Raw genomic sequence first — 12234 nt, 5'->3', positions numbered from 1 at the left:
ACCAAGCTGTGGTGGTTAGGACATAAGTTAGGACGCGCATAAGTTCACAGGTATATGCGTCCCCTTGTGGGGCTCGCTGCGCTCGCCACGCTTTGGGCTCAGTGGCTCGCTGCGCTCGCCACACTTTATAAAATCAACTCCGCTCCGATGTGGATAGTGGGGGTATGAAAAGGTCGTAGGACGCGTACCGCCGCCCCTCACGGGCTCGCTGCGCTGGTCACGCTTCGGGTTCACGTTTATAGTGGGGGGGTGGCGTATTTAACATTAACATTAGGGTGCTTATACAATTTTTAATCGAATAGGGGCTAAAATTGCATCGCATCGCAGTGCATCGGGTGTATGGCATGCGATGAGATAAAAACATTGAACGATCAATATCGGGGGGCGCCGTGATAATACACAAGTACCAACAATTGTATTTTTCAAAGATAAAAAACGTTTTTGGTATGCTAGAAGAAATGCAGTAACACATCAACAGTAGCCTTTTGCTATCAGAGATGGGATGAAGATGCAGCTCTCACCACAGCACAAAATAAGTAAATTATTTTTACTCATTTTTCGGGGACCATAAAAATGTTATCAAAATATATTTATAGTTTTGCCTTCGCTTCATAATCAAATTAGCTGCTATAGTCAATGTCCCCAATTTTATAAAACCACACTTTAGTAAATATATCCCTTTTTTCTGTCAAACAGTGCCTATCTCACTGTTTGATGTCTCCTCCTCACCCTGTCTGTCACTCATTTTTTGCTGCTTACGGGTGTAAAATGGCAGCTAAGAGTGGGAAGGACTGGTTTATAGGGGATGCAATCAGGAAGTCCATAGTGACAATTCTGTCAACACCAGAAGCTTGATATATGTCGACACCTGGAAAAGCCAACATAGACGAAAAGGACAACATGTAAAATGTCAACACTGTCAAAAATTTGACATTTGCATTAGGGTTCCTTTTAACAATAGGGATTGGGTTACCATTGGTTAGCATTAGGGTTACGGATAGATTTACTTGAAAGACCGTATTGATATTGTGATCATGTTGTCATTACAAAGGCTGTTCCTTTGACTTTTACAGTACAATTAACTAAACAAATACTTATTTTTAAACCCCAACATATTTTAATGTGAATCTTATAATTGTCTATGGAGAGTGGCGATAGCTTTTATTCTAATGAGCTATAATTAATCAGAATGTTTTTGCTTCCACCAAGACACATGCTGCTATGTCTCTATACTGTATATACAAGATGTTAGTAAATCTAGTATCTGGTATGTCCGATGAGTTAAACATTGCATTATTGTGTATTGGTTAAAAATCTATTTCATTTATTAAACTGCTTCCTGCAGTTCAAGCATTTAAAAGAGCAGAATGTCATCAAGCAGCTGTTCGACGCTGTGAAGAAAAGAGGTGGGGTATATTTGATTTGAGTAATGCACAAATTGAATTTCAAGTGACAGAGCAGCCTCTTTATCTCTAGGAGACACAACTGAGGACTGTGGCAGTGTTTTTACAGGAAATGAAAATCCAGAGAGCTGGTTCAATCATTAGGTAGTTACCATAGCCTTCCCAGCAGTCATTCCAGAACTGCTGATGAGTATGACCTTTACAAAAAGGCACAAAGCCTTGATTTCTACACAGTTAACCTTTACATACTGTAGCTCTCCCATGAAACACAACTGAGGAAATGCTTCTGAATAATAAGCAAAACCTAGAAAAATATGCAACAATGAATTGAGATGTTAAAAAGATATTGAATTTTTTTACGCTTGTTTCTTTCCTATTACTGTCCTCTTCATATAACAGATAACGTTACAAAGCCAGCATTGATATAGAGCCAATTTGAAATGATTAAGAGGAAAAGCACAAAAATCTGAGCGTGTGCCAGAGTGGCCTGTGAAATAAATTTGTGTCGGCTTGTACTGTATTATTTTAATAAACATGCAGTAGGCTTATGTATTCTCAAGTAAAGTGTGATGAAATATTGCGAAATCATTTTGATGCCATGCTGCTATAGATTATAGTTGGTGATTAACATGTTCTTGATTATAATCATCTAATTTACTTCTAAAGTATAATTTTATTGCTTTTCCACATAACTAAAAATGAGTAGAAATTGTATGCATTTCCTACACTCTGCTTACAGAGTTATAATCAACTGTATATCAGCTCACAAGGAAATCCGCAGGAGGCACTTATGGGAGGCTTTGTTAAGGCTGGAACATGATCATTAGGGGCAAGGTATACACTTATCCTTGTTGGTATGCCAGGTCCAGCACTCAACATTACTGATGGAACTGGAATACTGCCATCTTTAAAGAGTATGGGTTATAGGGTCAACTTTATGAAGGTTGACATACATTAGGTCCACAGAGCTTAGGTCGACACAAGAAATAGGTCGATATGGTCAGAAGGTTGACACAAGCAATAGGATGACAATGGGAGATTTTCACAAAGTCAGAAAGTCGACATGATTTTGTCACAGTTTTTGTGTCTATGTCGACGTAAGTCAACATGGACGCCGTATGAGTGTTCCACGTCCTCTCTCATAGCTCGCTGCACTGGCCATGCTTTGGGAATGGAGCCTCGCTGTGCTTGGCACACTATTTGATTCTCCTTCCATTCTCTAGTGGATGGCTGCCTGTTTTTTTTTTTTTTTTTAATGTGAAAGGCTTATGTTGATCTTTTGAGTTTCGAACTTCCAAATGTCGACCTAACGCTTGTGTCGAACTTCTGACCCTGTCGACCTATTTCATGTGTCAACCCTCATACTTTTGACCTAGAAAATGTATCCCATCTTTAAATATCCTACTTTGTTTAAAGTATTGTAAGATGTCACTTTTGAATTTTGAGGGTGAATCTCAAAGGTTCCAGCATGGTATGGGTGTATCAACATGGCAGTGTATGTGTGGGTACAACATTTATCCCCTGCATTGTGCAGAAACAGTTGTAAATATAAATTGTGCGGATGACAAATTCTACTTGGAATTGAGGGGTCCCACCAAAACAATAAATAATTACATTCCCCAAGAGTCCAGGTGACTGATTGGGTCTTGTTTCTAGACAGGGAGATGGATTCTGGGTGAAAATATAGAAGTTTTCTGGTAGGATATTTGTCCCCCCCCCCCCCACCACCACCACCAAAAAAACCCCCAAAAAACTCTTCACGTACTGTACAAGTGTTTAGGACAGACTCAATAGATCAAGTAGTTCTTATCTGCCATCAAATTCTCTGTTTCTATAAAAATAAAAAATAAACTGTGTAACACATTTGATCCTGTATCAGAGATGTGCCTACTCTTTCAAATTGTATCCCTCCATAAAAGCTAATTGATGATCACCTTGATGTTTGGCAGTACAGATGGTGTAATGGTTAGCATTGCTGCTTCTCAGAACTGAGATCACGAGCTTGATTCCCAGTATTCACCTAACTGTGCAGAGTTTGTATATTCTGCCTGTGCTTTCATGGGTTTCCTCTGAGTATCCAGTTTACTCCCACAATCTAAAACAACAAAAATGAACCCTAATGTAAGTATATGTAATGTACTGTACCTGGGCAGATTAGATGGGCCAAAAGGTTCTTATCTACTATCACATCAGGGGTGAAATATAATAGGATGAGAGATTCAGAAAGTGAGAGATTTGGTAAGAAGTCTCCAGGTGTTTTTTAAACCGGCAATCATTTACTCTGCACAGCCAGTTTGATTTTGGAGTGTAAATGATTACACTTCAAAATCAAACTGGCTGTGCAGAGTAAATGATTGCCGGTTTAAAAAAAACTGGAGATTTCTTACCAAATCTCTCACTTTCTGAATCTCTCATCCTATTACATTTCACCCTCTATGTCCTCTCTAAGCCGTTATGAATTATAATTGTGAAGTGCAATTTTTTTTTTTGTGGAAATATAAACCAAGAATTTTGCTTTATTTATATTTTGGAAAAGTAGAATAAATATGAAACAAAGGGCCTTATTCTGGTTCACTCCTTCTGGCAAATTCCTTCTTATGGCCCATACACACTAGAAGATTTTCATTTCAAAAGACTTTGCCAAAATCTCTGAAAGATATATCAGTCACCAAAGTAGTGCGTACACACTGAGCTATTTTACCCAAAGATCAAAATATTTTCAGTAGGCAAAAGACTTTGCTGAAAATCTTTCATATAAAAGGATATTTACATAATGGGCTGGGTTTGAATTCCAAGGGTGGGAGCAGGAGCCATTTTATTCCGTGCATGTCTGCTCTTGGGGCCTGATTCAGAATTGATCACTGGGCTGCGTATTTTCCGAGCCCAGCAATCAGGTAAACTCATTTCATTTGCAGCCATGCACATAGGGAGAAACCATTCACCATTGAACGACTTTCTCCCTGTGCGCAGCACCGAGTAAGCAAGGACTACTCAGCACAGCAATGGCCCTGGGGGGGGGGGGGGGGGAATGAGGGCGCTGATGACTCCAATTGGCTGGGGAATGCTTGCATTTTCTGGTAACCTCCCAGGAAATGGCAGTGGCACTCCCCAAAACATCCACCTGCTGTTAATTAGACAGAAAATGGGCAGTGGCGGCGGTAACGCATATATTGCTGGCGCAGACCAGCAATGTATACATTACGCCCATGACATAATTTACATTGTTGGGCAGGGGAGGTGGTAACGCATACAGTGCTAGCCATATGTTACAGCCTCATATACTATAAATAAACATTGGTGGCCAATGGTGCAAATATATACATTGCTGGCATGTGTTATCAATGCAATATACATTGGTGGGCAGGGGGACCAGTCATATATACCCTACATGCCCTACATTAAGTTCATTGTGCTTTTTATGTCCACTGGTTTTTGGCATTCTATGTCCTGTAATACTAAATCTCTCTGCTCTGATAGTTAACCATTTGATGTGAAATAGGACCATATTTCACACATCATTCGTATTTCTTAAAAATACGTATGGATACACCAATGATAGAATACGTCCATTAAAGCTTATTCTTTTTAATGGTCTCAACAAATTTACTATTGATTCACATTTCTTCTGTATTCTGCAAATTTTACGGTCATATCTTTTACAAACCTGTATTGGTTTCAAAAACAAAATATACCAGGTCCGGCCTGGTGAGTTTGACAGAACTGGTTCTGTCCAAAAAAAGTGTTACTGTAAAGTGAAAATGTAAAACAAAATGGTGTGGGGTCACCCCTCCTTAGCATAACCAGCCCTGGGCTCAACAGGAGGATATCCCATACTTTGGAACCAGCACTGGGCTCCAACAGTGTCATGCCACAGCCAGGGGATACTTTTTATACAAGCTCCTCTGGCCGTACCATGAGCACCATGGCAGGTCAGCCCTGGGCAGGGTCTGTGGGGGAGTCAGAACCCCCCCCCTCCCCCATTGAAGGGGATTCCCCATCCAGGGCTGAAGACCAGGCTGTCCCGCTGTCTCAGTGCAGTGGACTCTGGGCTGATACATGTAAAAATAGAACAATGTTCATACAGTCAAACTACAAGTCCCAGCAGGCCTCCCCCGCATGCTGGGACTTGGCAAACCACAAATGCCAGCATACGGGGCATCAATGGGCCCCCTTATACTTCTAGTTCACCTGTAAAAAGAATGTAAAATGAAAGACAAACACACACCCATAATAGTACAGCTTTATTACTTTCATTATTTTACACCAATATGCATTACCCTTCCTCATTCCAGTGGTGATCCTCTGCTGCAGCTCACCCCACATTTACTGTTGTCACCACCCGGTTCCACAGTACCATTTTGCATCTTGTGTTCACCTTGGCAGCATGGTGGACAAAGAGCTCCATGTGGTCAGGCATTAACTCAGTGACCAACGCCACGTTTTCTGGGAACGAAAAATTCACATTCCTCCCAGACCTAGTTCACCCAGACTGGCGCTGAGATGCACAACTAGGAGACACGACACATTCCTCCCAACTGTGATGTGGCTCCTCACCCTGCATCCCACCCTCTTCAACCTCACTAATCTCTGACTTTGACATAACTTAGGGACAAAGAAAACACAGAAAAAAAACAAAAACTAACAAACAAATAACACACTCCCCACCTTCCCTCTCACACACACACACACACACACACAACACACAACCCTCAAGCACACACAAGCAGAGACAAAAGACTTAAAATAAAATGTGACATAAACAGACAATTCTTCAAACTTCTAAATAGACAAAGACTGAATTAGAAAAGACAACTAGCAAAACAATACACCATGCAGCAAATCGCAATATCTTTCTCCAAAACCCAAATACTCACCACCAAGACACTCTATCCTCTCCTGACCAAACCCACAAGGAGCGTGGGGGGCTGGGGGCCTATATACAGTATATATATATATATATATATATATATATACACCTGTGTAAAGTCACTCCCGTGTCTGTGACTTTTAGCCAATCTCTAATCGAAACTTATATTTTACAAATGCTGACGGGGTATTTTTTTTTACGAATATGATTACTAACCGTATTAAGTGCACTCCAAACTCCAAATACGAACATATAGGCCCTTATTCTGATCGGTGCGGCCGGATCCGAATATGCGGCCAGCACCGTGCATCCTAAACCCCGCCTTCCATACGGATCGCCAACTCCGTCCGAACGCGGTAAGAAGCTGTCCGAACGCGGTAAGAAGCTGTCCGAACGGACCGCACGTGTATTTCTCATGAATACACCTCCTCCATCTCAGGGAACCTCCCCCATCATTCGATGGTCGCAGACCATCGAATGCAGGACCGAGTGGTCAGGCAGCTCCCGCAACCTCAGACCACACGGGCATTACTCCGTGCAAAAGCAGGGATCTGGGCGGGCAGCTGACATCCGGCAATGTCATATGTCCGCCCCCTACATGTGCGTCACGGCCGCATTACCATACGTACGCCCAGCTTTTGCATGGGAATGCCCATGAAACGTGGGGTGTAAACATATGGTAATGAGCCCAAACAGCCCTTCACACCCCTCTCCACCCCCTGTTCGTAGTGTACACATTTCATGCGGAATGTGGCCGTGCGTCCCGCTCGCACATGCGCAGAGACGCCTCTGCACATGCGCAGACACAAAACATCGGCGGCAAGAATGCACGCGGATATTACCGCACCAACCAGAATAAGGGCCATAGTGACTACGAATGGCAACAACATCGGAAATTACAATTTACCCAATTCGACGGTCGTACATTTTACAACACAAATTCATATGCAGCCACTCGATGTCATAAAAATACAAATACAAATGACAATGAACGAAATACGAATTCTTAATAAATTTCCCCCTTAGACTCCTGCTGCACAAAAGCGCTATATAAATAGAATTATTATTATTATTATTATTATTATTATTATAAAACATTTTGAGTCAGTCAAAGCAAAATAGAAACATAGAATTTGATGGCAGATAAGAACCACTTGGCCCATCTAGTCTGCCCCTTTTTTAAACATGTTACCTCAAACCATATTTGATCCTTATTTTTTTGTAAGGATATCAATATGCCTATCCCAAGCATGTTTAAATTACACTACTGTATTTGCCTCTACCACCTCTGATGGGAGGCTATTCCACTTATATACTACTCTTTCTGTGAAGTAATTCTTCCTCACATTTCCCCTGAATCTTCCTCCCTCTAGTTTCAGTGCATGTCCTCGTGTTCCTTGATATATTTGAAAGTTTCTATCGTGTCCCTCCTTTCCCTTCTCTGCTCTGAAGTATACATATTAAGATCTTTTACTCTTTCCTGGTACGTTTTGTGATGTAGGCCATGCACCATTTTAGTTGCTCTTTGTATAGTCTCTAATGGATTTCTATCCTTCTGGAGATTATGGCCTCCAGAACTGAACACAATACTCTAGATGAGGTCGTACCAATGAAATTACAGTGGCATTATTACTTCTTTCTTTCTACTGCTGATACCTCTCCCAATGCAACCAAGCATCTGACTTGCCTTCTTCATTGCTTTGTTACATTGCCTACCTGCCTTTAAATCCCCTAAAATAGTGACACCTAGATCCCTCTCTTCCTCAGTAGTTTCCATTATAGTGCCATTTATACTTTATTTAGTCTTTGGATTTTTGCAACCCAAGTGCATGATTTTGCATTTTTTGGCATTAAACTGTAGTTGCCATGCTCTTGACCTTTCCTCTAATCTACTTAGATCATCAGTCATTTGTTTTACCCCTCCTGGTGTGTCTACCCTGTGGCATACCTTTGTGTCATCTGCAAAAAGGCACATTTTACACTCAATTCCATTTGCAATATCACCAATAAAGATATTAAAAAGCACTGGTCCTTTGACCTTACTCCGTTTACTACAACTCTCTGTTTTCTGTCCTGCAACCATGTTCTTATCCATTCAACTGTTAGAATCCAATCCCAAGATTTCAAGTTTATTTAACAGTCTGCGATGTGGGACAGTATCAAAAGCCTTACTAAAGTCTAAATAAGCTACATCTACAGCCCCACCTTGATCTATTACTTTAGTCACCCAGTCAAAAAAGTCAATAAGATTTGTTTGACATGATCTTCCCCCAGTAAACCCATGCTGTTTTGGATCCTGTAAATTGCTGGTTTTGAGATATTTTACAACTCTTTGTTTTAAGAGTGTTTCCATCAATTTCCCTACTACTGATGTAAGGCTCACTGGTCTATAGTTGCTTACGTCTTCCTTGCTTCCACTTTTGTGCAGTGGGATTAATTTTTCCCACTTCTCCTGCACTCCTTCCAAGTTCCTCCGCTCTGCCAAATAATCCCTTACAGAGTTTCCCATCTCTACAAAATCAGCCTTCCTAAAATATAACACCTTTGTTTTTGTGTGCGAAGAGTCAGTCTCTGTCTTTATTTTGAACCATACTGCTTCATGGTCACTGGATCCCAGGTTTTCACCCACATTTATTTCAGATATTCTGTCACCATTTGTAAGTATTAAGTCTAATATTGCGTCCTTACGAGTGGGCTCAGTCACCAATTGCTGGAGGGATGATCCTTGCAAGGAATTCAGCATGTCCCTACTTCTGGTGGAACTTGCAACAGGCAGCTCCCAGTTTAAATCAGGTAGATTAAAGTCTCCCATGATTATCACCTCTCCTTTTAATGCCATTTTATTGATGTCCTGCAATAGGCTCTTGTGAAGTTCCTCTTCCAGACCTGGTGGTCTGTAGATCACCCCGATACGAAGAATCGCCTTCTCCCCTGTTTCTATGGTCACCCAAAGGGCCTCAGTATTTTCTTCAATACTTTGTATTGTATTATAAGATGATGGCATTTCGTATATTCACCTACATTCAGTCAGTTGCAAATGTGTGACTTAACCACTGATATACTGTACATCCACTTGTTAGAGCTGAGATCATCATTATTAACACAAATGAGCTCCTGCCCTATCCTGATTGCCAGAGATATGGAGCTTTGTGCATGCTTACCTCTGAATAGCCCATAATTCTGTCTACATGCTTAAAACATGCCAACATGTCTAATGCCATATGTACATGCAGGTTCCGCCCACTTACACCCATTTAGCTGCAAGTGGAGGTGCACTTGCACTTGCAGTTCTGCAGAGATATCCCTGCAGATTTATTTATTTATTAACAGTTTCTTACATAGCGCGCACACCTAATTCGGCAGCGCTTTACAGAGAATATTTGAAAACTCACATCAGTCCCTGCCCAGGTGGAGCTTACAATCTTTATTCCCTACCATATGTACACACACACACACACACACACACACACACACACATTCATTCTAGGGTTAATTTGTTGGGAGCCAATTAGCCTACCAGTATATTTTTGGATTGTGGGAAGAAACCGGAGTACCCGGAGGAAACCCACGCAAGTACGGGGAGAATATACAAACTCTGCACTGTTAGGGCCTTGGTGGGAATCGAACCCATGACCTCAGCACTGTGAGGCAGTAATGCGACAATATATGGATAAGTATGAGTTATTTGGCTTTCTGAACATATGCTGTGCAAAACATTGCAGATGCAGTCACTTTTTTACAGTCTTTTCTTTTTTGTGTTACTGTCAAAAAAATTATATTTTAAAATGTTGCTTTTAATGATCACAAACAATTAAACAAATGTAGAAGTTTAAAAATGTTTATACCATTACATTAGCTTTACAGATTATTAAAAAAAAAAAACTTTTGGTGTAATAGTCATTTAAGCATAACCCACATTTATATAAAAAGCGGAGTAAACGTTATACACCAGAGCATGCATTGCCTTGTAATTGACATCTGCACTGTGATTTGATGGATAAATGGATTTGTAAGACTTTCAAGGCACTAGCTTCAAAACAACCCAACATCATTAGGGCTCAGATTGTGTTGTGCTCACAGAACACGTCCTGATGCTCTGTCTTCTTTTCGATTTATGCCACAGGCCTAAGAAGTTCTTAAAACAGCCATGATTGATTGTCACACAATGTGAAAGTAAAATTGAATTACTCTATGTTGCTTAGTATACACGAAGATGACTTATGGATATAGGAGAAACTATTCTCGTGGTGAAATCTCAGGTTTCACATTTTACAGTGTTAGGCATGCAAATACATTTTAAACACATTGTTAGTGCAGTAAGCCTTTCCATAAGAGAAGGATTCACAATCTTATTCTTCTGCAGCAAAAACTCTCCTCTCATTATTCTACAGAACCTTAGTGAAAGACTAATCCTTGTCACACACGTGTGTGTGTGTGTGTGTGTGTGTGTGTGTGTGTGTGTGTGTGTGTGTGCATTTGAAATGGTCAAATAAATCTGCATTTATCTATTTTGCCTTGTGCGATTCTCATGCTATGTACATTTTCCTTAGATTCACTACTTTTATTGTGCTACATTTTTTGTCACAATTGAAATGGTATAAAGTCACTGATAAAGCATAATGATAAATGGCACAGATGAATCCTATCGTAGCTGTCTTATTGTAGCTTGTGTAATGTAGATGGCTCTTTTGCACATAACATAGGGTAGTTGATACTAATGGTGAGGTCTGCAGCTGGGGTCAGGACAACAGCTGGTGGGGCAAACGTCTCAGTGAAGACAGATACTGCCATTCACAAAAGATAGTAAATTTGGCTGCTGGAGGTGTCCATACTTGCAGCCTGTTTGCGTCTAACTTGGAATCAGGCCAAGAGATAATATGTACAGATAGGAGCACTTTATTGCAGTGGTCAAAGTGGAAATTTTGAATTGGGGTATGGAAAAGGGAAAGCTCTGAAAAAGGGGGTGTGCCCACTCAAAATGCGAAAAAAATTAGCCAAAATTCTCATTATACGATACAGTATGAGCCAAAATTTACATTATTCCACAGCGAATTAGCCAAAATCCCCACAGAATTAGTCAAAATTTACATTAAGCCACACGGAATGAGCCAAAATTCACATTATGCCACTCAGAATAAGCAAAATTCACATTATTCCACATGAAATGATGTAAAATTGATGATGTAAAATTCTCATTCATAATTATGGAATAGAGAGTGACAGCAGGGACAGGGAGAGGTACAGCAAAGACAAGGCGAGGGAGACATGCAAGTGGAAGAGAGAAAGGCAGCAGGATAAAATTACCTTATGCTGTGATCAGTGGCGGTGGTTCAGAGGTTCGGCGGCGTCAGTGCGTGGAAGGCTGTGGTCAGCAGCAGTGATTCAGAGTAGGCTGTGGTTGGTGGCAGTAGTGGTGGTGGGAAAAAAGTGCCAGTATCCTATACCGCTGCATGCCGGCCCACTTTGTCCAGTGCTTCAGTGTACATATTAATTCCTTAACAACTCAATATACACTTTAGCTCATAGCATTGTAAACCAAATACACACTTGTGCAATACTTTTCCCATATTTATTTATCATTTTTAACCAGTTATTTATATGGTGCACACATATTCTGCAGCGCTTTACAGAGAATATTTGGCCATAGAGTATTTGGGGGGGTGGAAAGTGTTACTGAATCACGGGAGTGTGCATTGTTCCTCGTTTGGGGCATACACTCAGGTGCCGGACGCAGTCCTGACAGTCATTTACCAGACGTTGGGATCCTGACTGTCAAAACTCCGACAGACGGGTGCCCTACAGCCACCCGCTATTCTCCCTCGTGGGAGAATAGAATAGGTGGCGTGCGTAGGGAACCACCGCGCCCACAACGTGCCGTGCAGCGAGCCCACAAGGGGCTTTGTTGTGCTCACCATGCTGTCTGAGTCCGGGCAGTCGGGATCCCGACGTCGGGCTAATGACTGT

The sequence above is a fragment of the Crinia signifera genome, chromosome 1 (assembly GCF_055691185.1).
Source record: "Crinia signifera chromosome 1, ASM5569118v1, whole genome shotgun sequence".
Classification (NCBI taxonomy): Eukaryota; Metazoa; Chordata; class Amphibia; order Anura; family Myobatrachidae; genus Crinia; species Crinia signifera.
The sequence above is the reverse complement of the archived record's forward strand: the minus strand, read 5'-3'. Positions refer to the sequence as shown.